Source organism: Sinohyriopsis cumingii, chromosome 6 (assembly GCF_028554795.1).
Source record: "Sinohyriopsis cumingii isolate HCF-2022 chromosome 6, ASM2855479v2, whole genome shotgun sequence".
Taxonomy (NCBI): Eukaryota; Metazoa; Mollusca; class Bivalvia; order Unionida; family Unionidae; genus Sinohyriopsis; species Sinohyriopsis cumingii.
The window spans coordinates 106,448,512-106,458,104 of record NC_142966.1 but is presented as its reverse complement, the minus strand read 5'-3'; positions in this window follow the sequence as shown (position 1 = coordinate 106,458,104).

Here is a 9,593-nt window from a genome sequence, read left to right as displayed (position 1 = left end):
CTATGTTCAAATGAGTTCAAAAACATTACGGAAATAAATCTTTCACAAAAGATCGATTCTGATTTGTTTAGTCGTTAATTCTGCTTCAATATTTTAGAACAAATTAAACCACAAAATTTATCTTTCAGTTATTGCAATCATGCATTCTGTTGCTTTTTTACTCTTTGAAAACATAGAAGAGGGTATTAGATGAAATGGTAAGTCTTTTTTTGTACACATGAGATTTATCAATGTCTTTTCACTAATTAAAGACCTATTAATTAAATTGTTACCCGATGGAATTATTATGTTAAAATAATTTCACCAGTTACCATGACATGTATTTCTTTGTCCACCAGTAATCTTAAAACAATGTTTCTTCATCATCCTTTACCATGATAGTTCCTGCTCATAATATCCAATTGACAGGTTGGACAAATTTCAAACCGAAAATTGAGAAATAGTTTTCTGGCCTCCCTTACGGAGTTGTAACTCTTTACGATCCACGATGGTTACATCGCTGTGATGCGAGCGGATGCTAGGTTCGAAACTGTAATGAAAGACAATGTGACTCCTTACGATCCACGATGGTTACATCGATGTGGTGCGAGCGGATACTAAGTTCGAAACTGTAATGAAAGACAATGTGACTCTTTACGATCCACGATGGTTACACATGCTGTGGTGTGAGCGGATACTAGGTTCGAAACTGTAAGGAAAGACAAGCCTTTATCGATATTCATTTATTACGGCTTTTATTAAATCAAGGAACCATCTACATAAAAATAACCATTAAAACACATTAACTTTGACTTAAAATCTGGAGATGATTCTGAAGCACATATGATTCACTTGATTTTCAAAGATATATAATCGCACTGTATTTTCATCGCTTCAGCAGGATCGTAATCACTGGTGTCACTACGAGGGTGCGGGGAATGCGGGGAGGGGGGTGCTGACCGCATTGGATGACACCATCAGAGGTGATGACACCAAAATGACTGTCTATATATTATTTTAATTTTGTGCAGGAAAGGGGTCCATGGGGGTGACACCATGAGTTACCGCACGTGACTGTCTATAACACATTTGAATTTTTGTTCAGGACGGAGATCCATGGGAGTGACACAGTGAGTTAACGCAATGGGTGACAACAGCCCGAGTGACGCCAATGACCGTAATGACGCTATTGGAATATTTTGAGACCAAATTATTACAGTGGAAAATCATTTATCTCTCAAGTATCAAATGATATCTTCTGATATTTTTCCTGTTCCCTAAAAGTAATCAGACCTAAATCGTTACAAATGTACAACGTGAGAAGCAGTTGAATAGGCCATTGGAACTGAGCCATACTCCTCTTCTTCATTCAGAAGATTCTAAACTTCTGTAAACTTTGGCCCAAACTGAAATGTATAATAAGAGTAATACCACATTTGGTTTATATAAAGACTTGTATAACATTTGAGAAACCAACTCCCCCAATGAAAGAGTTAACCCAAAACACTTAAAAATTATGACACCGTGGGATTGAAACTCTTTAGTAGCATTATCATTAAACACTTGAATATCAAGTCAGCTTGGAATTTACATGCTTTAAACATATGACGCAAACATTCTTTTTAAGTACATCAGCATCTTAGCTAAATTTTTAAAAGTAATTAATAGAATAAATCTAAACCCAGTGATACATCTTCAAGAAGTAGTATCAATTATACCTTACTGTAATTGTGAAACTGATGGGTTTTTTTTATTGCAGTTGGTTTCATCTGGCATGAAAAGACTTTGAACAATTCATGGATTAAACTGTTACGCAAACGCACAGAGATCAAAAGACAGTCGGCTTTCTTGGCGAAATTTGAAGATTAGTCAATAAACGAAGCATCATCGAGCTATCGCTATTCGTACTTTAACCTTTGATCGGGCTTCCTTTCTCGCCCCATTTTTTATATTTTATATATGGCGACGAGAAAAGAAGTCAATTACCTTGAGAAATTCTTCAAGCTGGAAAGAGTAGTGATACATGACAAAAGCTACCTACAATGTAAATACAAGGAAGGAACGCAAGAAATAGACATGAGGCACATACAAAGGGAAAATATACCTTGTCTAACCACAGTAATGATAGCCATGAAAATAGCCCACCCGGAATGTATGGATAGAGTATACTCCATAAACCCTAATGGATACAAAGGCTACATAATAAGACCGAAAGGGAAGAAACCAATATTACCATATGGAGAAATGCAGATTGGGAAAGAAAAAGTGACAATAAAGGAACCAGAACCATTGCTAAGGGAGATTAAAAAACGAACAGGAGAATTACATGTTACAGACATCCCGCTGGAAATACCAATAGAAGCAATAGTCAAGCGTTTTGAGGAAAAATACAATATCCCGGTTAGCTCAGCAAGGAACAGAACGATAGAAACAACATCAATTTTAGACGGAACACGGATATTAGAGATAGAAATCAGTAACATGAAGAAAGTAAAGAGAGCCTTTTACATATTCGGATTCTTAGCAAAGACATGGTACAAAGGATGCATTTTTGACAGAACATGCAATAGATGTGGGAACACAGGTCACACACCATTTAAATGTACCCAGAACTCGGAAAATATAGGACCAATAATGACATCTACGAAAACAAGCAGCAGACAAATAGGAAATATGCAGCCACAACAACAACAACAACAAAGAACACAAGATGTGCAGCAGCAACAACAACAGCAGCAGGTACAAAAACAGGAAATACCGAAACAAGCAGGAAAAAAGATAGAACAAATACAACAACAAAGAGATGAGCAGAAGCAGCAACAACAACAAGAGCGTTTACAAGAACAAGGACAACAAAAACAAAAACAAGAACAGGAAATACAGAAACAAGCAGGAGAAAAGCAAAGGATAGAACAAATACAACAACAACAACAACAAGAGAGAGAAACTATACTACAGAAAGAAATTGAAAACAATAAAAAAGGGATAGAAGTCCAACTGCAGCAACCCAAACAGACAAGAAATGAACAACAAGGACAACAACAACAACAACAACAACAAACAAAGCAACAACAGGTGATGGGAAATAGACAAGAAGAACAACAAAAGAAAATAAAATCACAACAGCAACCAGGGTCAACAACAACGACAACAACACCAACAGATCAGCCTCCAGAAAATGAATCACGGGGATGTAAACAACAACAACATCAAATACAAATGCAAATACAAGAAAGTCAACTGCAGCAACCCAAACAGACAGGAGGACAACAACAACAGCAACAACAACAAACAAAGCAACAACAGGAAAATAGACAAGAAGAACAACAAAAGAAAATAAAATCACAACAGCAACCAGAAAACTTAGAATTACAAGGGTCAACAACAACGACAACAATACCAACAGATCAGCCTCCAGAAAACGAATCACAGGGATGTAAACAACAACAACAACAACATCAAATACAAATGCAAATACAAGAAAGTCAACAAGAAAATATCAAGCTAATCCAACAAGATATTGAACATGAGCAACAACTAGAAAGCAAATTACACCCAAAACAAACAAAACGAAGTCTACAAGAAAAAGAAGGGATACCAATACAGCCATCATTACAAGAAAGTGACTCAGAAGTTACAGCTTTCAAATTACAACAGATCCAGAAAACACAAACACCTAGATTATTAGAAACACCCCAAACAAACAGGATACCGCAGCAAAATTCAAATGAAGACCCAGAATTGCTACAACCAATGGAAACAAGCCTAGATTTAAGGAAAGCACTTCGAAATAAGACAAAAATGAAAAGAAAAGAAAGGAGAAAAAGTCAAAAAGAGACAGAAGCAACACCTATGTTCAGCTACGATGAATACATTGAAAGAAAGTATGGAATTTAAATAATTTAAAAAAAAAAAAAAAAAAAAAAAAAAAAAAAAAAAAAAAAAAAAAAAAAAAAAAAAAAAAAAAAAAAATTATTACACTTTACAAAAAGCAATAACACAATAGCTAAACATACAGAATAGCAATCATAACATGTAGGGCAGGAGGGCCTCCCTAACTGGTCTGTGAAGATCAAAAAGGAGAGAGAACCCTCCAAAAAAAAAAAAAAAAAAAAAAAAAAAAAAAAAAATTTTTTATATTTGAACATTTATGTTTATTTGTAGGGTCAGTTGTCAATTGCCTATCGACCCGTTGGAATTCACAGCCACAAAGCCAAATTAATAAAGCAAATACGTTCAATCTGCGTACTTGGAGCGGTCACTCCTGATATGTTTCAGCGGCCTTAAAAGACAGGGTTCAACCGCAGCCCCGTTAAGAAATATATGGCCATTGACCGCAGAAAACGGGTGACAGCTGATTACATTACACTTTTTCATGAAATTCACCGGAGAAAATTCGAATGACCCTTGGAACCAATTGACTAATGAACTTGTTTGATCATTAGGGCAGGTTTGAGTATACACGGAACTGCATCATACAAAACAAATGCAGTAAATTCTCCGAGCTACTACGTGTTCACTTGGTACGTAGGCTATTGACTCGAGACTTCCTTAAATTAGGATTATTTAATTTGGGTACCTTTTGACTTGGGTTAGGTACCTTTTGACTTAGGTACGTTTTGAGTATGTTTTGACTTGATAGGGTAAAATAATTTAGAAAATGAAAGAATTTTTTTTTTTACTGCGACACATTAGATCAACCTAATCGTACCACTTTTGAAAGTCACCTATAATCATATAATCAAGCTCTGACTGTGAGATGAATTTAGGGGAAGGAGTTGGGTGAACATGTTTAGAAGAGCAGGTTACATCTTTTAAACTTCGATTCTGGAATATAGCTGTTAATATAAAGTACTTAAATATTATTATCATTATTTATAAAAACCGCAAGCCATTTTTAAGTTAGTAGATGTCAGTTCGTTTATTTGGATATTAAATCCTAGTAACTCAAAATTTTTATTTCTGTATTGATATAGTCTAATTATTACTCGAATTGATTGCAAATATTTAGCATCTATGCTTTCTTCCCAATCAATATGTGTGTGGTTCTGTAAGTACAATAATTAGATGTTAAAGTACAATAAATACATAACACTTAAGAGGCCGGATAAGATTAAAGCTGTTAAAAAGTTCATTGAAATGCATTTTATCACTCACACATCCTGCATCGTTAAGCCTTATTTATTACCTTCTATCCACCATTTCTGATATTCAAAGTTAAGTTTTGATAGATATGTTAGAAAAAGTATTCAGTCGCTTGAGGTAGTGTTTGATATATATCAAAGAATATTCAATTTCAAACTGATGAATGTGTGAATACTGTTCACGTAAAAAAAAAAAATCATTTGACCAAGCTAGCTTGAGTGGAAGACATTACGAAATATCATACAGAGGTACAATGTCTGGATACAAGATTTCAAGGTGATAGGTTTTAATTTTAGTCCATGCATAGAAGCTCCCGAAACTTTCTTATTTTTTTTTTTTTTTGTGGCAAAGTAAAACATTGTTCCTTGGATACTCACTAGTTCAGATGAACATCCTTCATAACTCTGTAAAAGATCGTGTCAAAGCAAATTCATAATGATCCTGTATCAGATATAAATATAAACGTATAATAATTATATACCATCGTGACAATTAAGAAATGCATTGAGACAATTTAGTAGAGGTTCATTTTCAGACACGTTGCATCTTATTACGGAACATGGAATTATTCTTCAATTTGAAGAAGTCTTTATTGAAATCATCAATATTTGTGTCTCACGCGTCTGTACACAAAATGTACTGTACTACTAATCATTTATAAATTAATTTTGAGAGCGGGATAAATAATTTTCATTTGAAAGCATGCAGATAAACGGCTGGCCTTAAATCGATCGTTTAGATGTGATGGTATCTTTAAATCTACCTCTAATATCCTTCGGGTATCATTATTATATAGGAAGTTTAACAGCGTTTTATTAACCCATACCTTTTGTTAATCATTTTCCTGTATGAGATTTTCAGCATGCATGTATTAATTCAGTGTCCATCCATAGACGTTGTCGGTACAAAGATACACAATGGACCTTGACCTTTCGAATTTTTTATCATTTCCTATTCTACTATCGGTGACATGAGACTCGCAATCAATCATGGCGTATCTGTGTGGTATTATTCTAATATCGTTTCTACCTGCATCTTCAAACTGGCACATTGAGCTAAACCAACTGCATTGTAGCAGGGATTTGGATCAGGTGTACAGTGTGTCATTAACACATTTCAAATCTATTTGAAAATGTCACGCAACATTAGCGTCTTGATGGCTTAGTGGTCATGAAGATCACTTAGTATGTTGAATCTGATGGGTCACATCACATCATAAGCATACTAATAATCGCTATCCGATATAACAAAGCCATATTCAGAACCTTACTATAATGTTTCATTCGGTAAATGTTTCGCTTGTGCTCTGATAATTTCCTCATAGCAGTTTTGCTTCTTTGTTATGATTCCACTTCACGGATGACTCTTGAAAGACGTGATAACGGTATATTTCGATTATGTCAATAGAATCGGCATGCGTATCTTTCTCTTTTATCTCGCACTCTAATTGTTCTAATGTTTGTCTTCAACTACTACACTGAAATATAAAAGTCAGTATTATTATGCACTGTGCAATTATAATGCATTTGTCAATTTCATGAATGTCTGAACAAACTAATTTATCTTCTATAATTGATCACTCGGTGTAATGTTGTTATGAAATACATTACAAGAATATTTAGTTAGATCACTGATTTCATACCTGTACATTATGTTCATTGGGTTTGTTCTGTGGTGATATTCGCGGTATTAAATTGTTTAATTGGTGTCACTTTAAACCTGGCAATTATGTTTAACCGCAAGTTTTAAGAACCAGACTAATTTTTCTCAATTTGATGAATAACTCAAATTGAAAAATTCATACGTCTTGATTGTTAGTGCCACAAGATCAGCTTTCGTTTGTATTTTTCGGGATATAATTTAAAAGCTTTTTATTTATGGATTATATTTCCGTTTGGCTTTCCATTTGGTTCCATTCGTTCTCGTTTATGTTAGGTATTCATGGAATGGTCATTATTGTTTATGCTTTTTTGAAATAGCTATGTCACGTATATATGTCTTCCTCTTTTAATGTATTTAATCTGTATACATTTAAAAATAGTTTACTGTTGTTGAAACTTTAAATATGCTTGTAGCATATTTGCCATACATTTTAGGATAACGACTACTTCTGTATCCAATGAATCTGCCCTTGAGGGCAATGCATTCAAATGAAGCCACTTACCATTTATAGGTTTAGGGTTACGACAGTATTTTGTAGTGTCATTTAGGATGCTACAACCACGCATCCAAGTGACGCTATGACGCTATATGCCCGTCATTCGTTAGGCCGGTTGCTTCCAAGGGTCATACTTGCTGATATGGCTTCTTTCGTACGTAAAAGTGGCTCAATTGGCTGTTGGGTTGTTACCGTGGTGTTAAGAGGCTCCCAATATGTATACTTTGCATAAGATCAACTCATGTTTAGGCCGCAAGATTAAGCCATTCCTTAGTAGTGTGTAGTGTTTTCTTATTGTGGTCTTTTCTTGAAACCTGTAACATAATGCTTTATCTCTTATTTCATTTTTGTGGCCACATTTACTCACTTTAATATAGAACTATCTTAGTGAAAGTAAATATGGATCCATTAATAAGTAGTTTTGAAATTCAACTAGTATATTCCTCGGTTATTATTATTATTATTATTATAAAATTAAGACCTATGTCGTTTTCATAGTAATCCTTTCCATCGGCCATCATCGATACGTCCGCTTCCTTGTCCGTTCACAGCGTCTGTAGCCATCAAATATCTGCAGCCAGTATGTACCACTGGATGACATTTGTCTTAGTTATATGTATTTGTTACCCTTCCTCCCCACTTTTTAATCTCCACTAGAGGCGATCCTTGCAACCAATATAACTCCTGAATCATTCAACAATTCCGATTCAATGACGTGTCATGTGTGAGGTATGTGTCTTCAATTTTCGTTTATATAGTCTTGACCATTGACAACTGACATAATGTCATCATCATAGAACTTAATGCAAGTTTCGTGAATTTTGTCTATACACTTTTTGTGCCATGTATGCCCAAATGGTCGAAGATGTACCAGGGCTATGAGATGCGAGCACAACCCAATGGGCTTCACTCACTACAACTTGTTTATAGCCCCTTAAGCTTACTCTAATAATGATTAGCCTTAGACGCTATGACAATGCAGTACATGTAAATAGACTCTCATGAACATGCAATAAAAGTAAACAAAAAAGAAAACGCCCATTCATCATATAAAACTAAATCACCATACTGTAAATACGTCAAATGTTTAAAAAGCTTACGGTTGATATAACCCTTTGATGTATTAGTAATATAATACCGGTTCATATGAACAACATTAAAAATGATCACATTTCATATTTGATGATGTGATATTGTTAAAAGGAGTACAGTTCACATAACCATATGTCTCCTAATGATCCGATTCACAATTCAATGTCGTTTTACTTAGCTGGGAATTCGCGTCCTTGAATAAATTTATACAGCCCAAAAATTAGGCTACTGCAGCTACGTTGCCGTACTGCCGGTTATGCTGCTACACTAACCGCCATGCTGTTACATTGTTAGCTATATGCTACTGCCAGTACTGTGCTGCCACGCTTCCGGATCTATCAGCTATGATGTTAGCTCTACCAGCCTTATCAACTATGCTGCCACACTGCCAGCCATATCCGCTCTGCCGCCAGCCCCATCATACCGTCAATTACGGGGTGCCACACTATAAGCCCAATCAGATAAAATTAGACCAAACTTGCTTGTGTACTTCATAGGTTAAACGTTAATAAAATATCACATCTCAAATAATATCCAGCACATAAAAATACTAGTAATTATTATGTAAATCTATTACATACTACTATCAATTTTCTACCTGAGCATAAAGATCTTAACAGTAAACTCATCCATTTTCCATACCCAAACACTGTATAATTTACCAATTATCTTTTTCTAGTCAGTATAGACACAATTGTAATGCCATCTTTACACTTAATTGGTTATACATGTTTCCCATTTTTAAGTTCTATTGTTATAATGTCAATATCTTTATTTCGTTAGATTATATTTGTCTTCAACTCACTCTATTCTTGTATGTTTGCTCATATCAAATCAAGAAAAGAAAGTTTAAAACATATTTGCCGCTAATATTTATAACTCTTCTTTTCAATCCAACTTTACGTCAGTTGTGTTGATACTGTAAGACTTTTTTTTTTAATACTTCAGTCTATTTACGGGGATTTGTAAACTAACTTGGTCGTTTTCAGAGGTGATACAGTTATTACCAGAACAGCTGTTTATGTCTTATGGTCGTTTTACTCGGTCTCATTTCTTACAAAATAACGATCACATAGACTATTTAAAGTGCCCATCAAACGAGCAGAAATAGAAACACTTACATTCACCTTTTTACCTTTGATAGTAGATCTTTCGCAGTTCATCTTATTCGTTTAGTCTGATAATTATTTAAGTCTTATAATTTGCTTATCGAGATAAA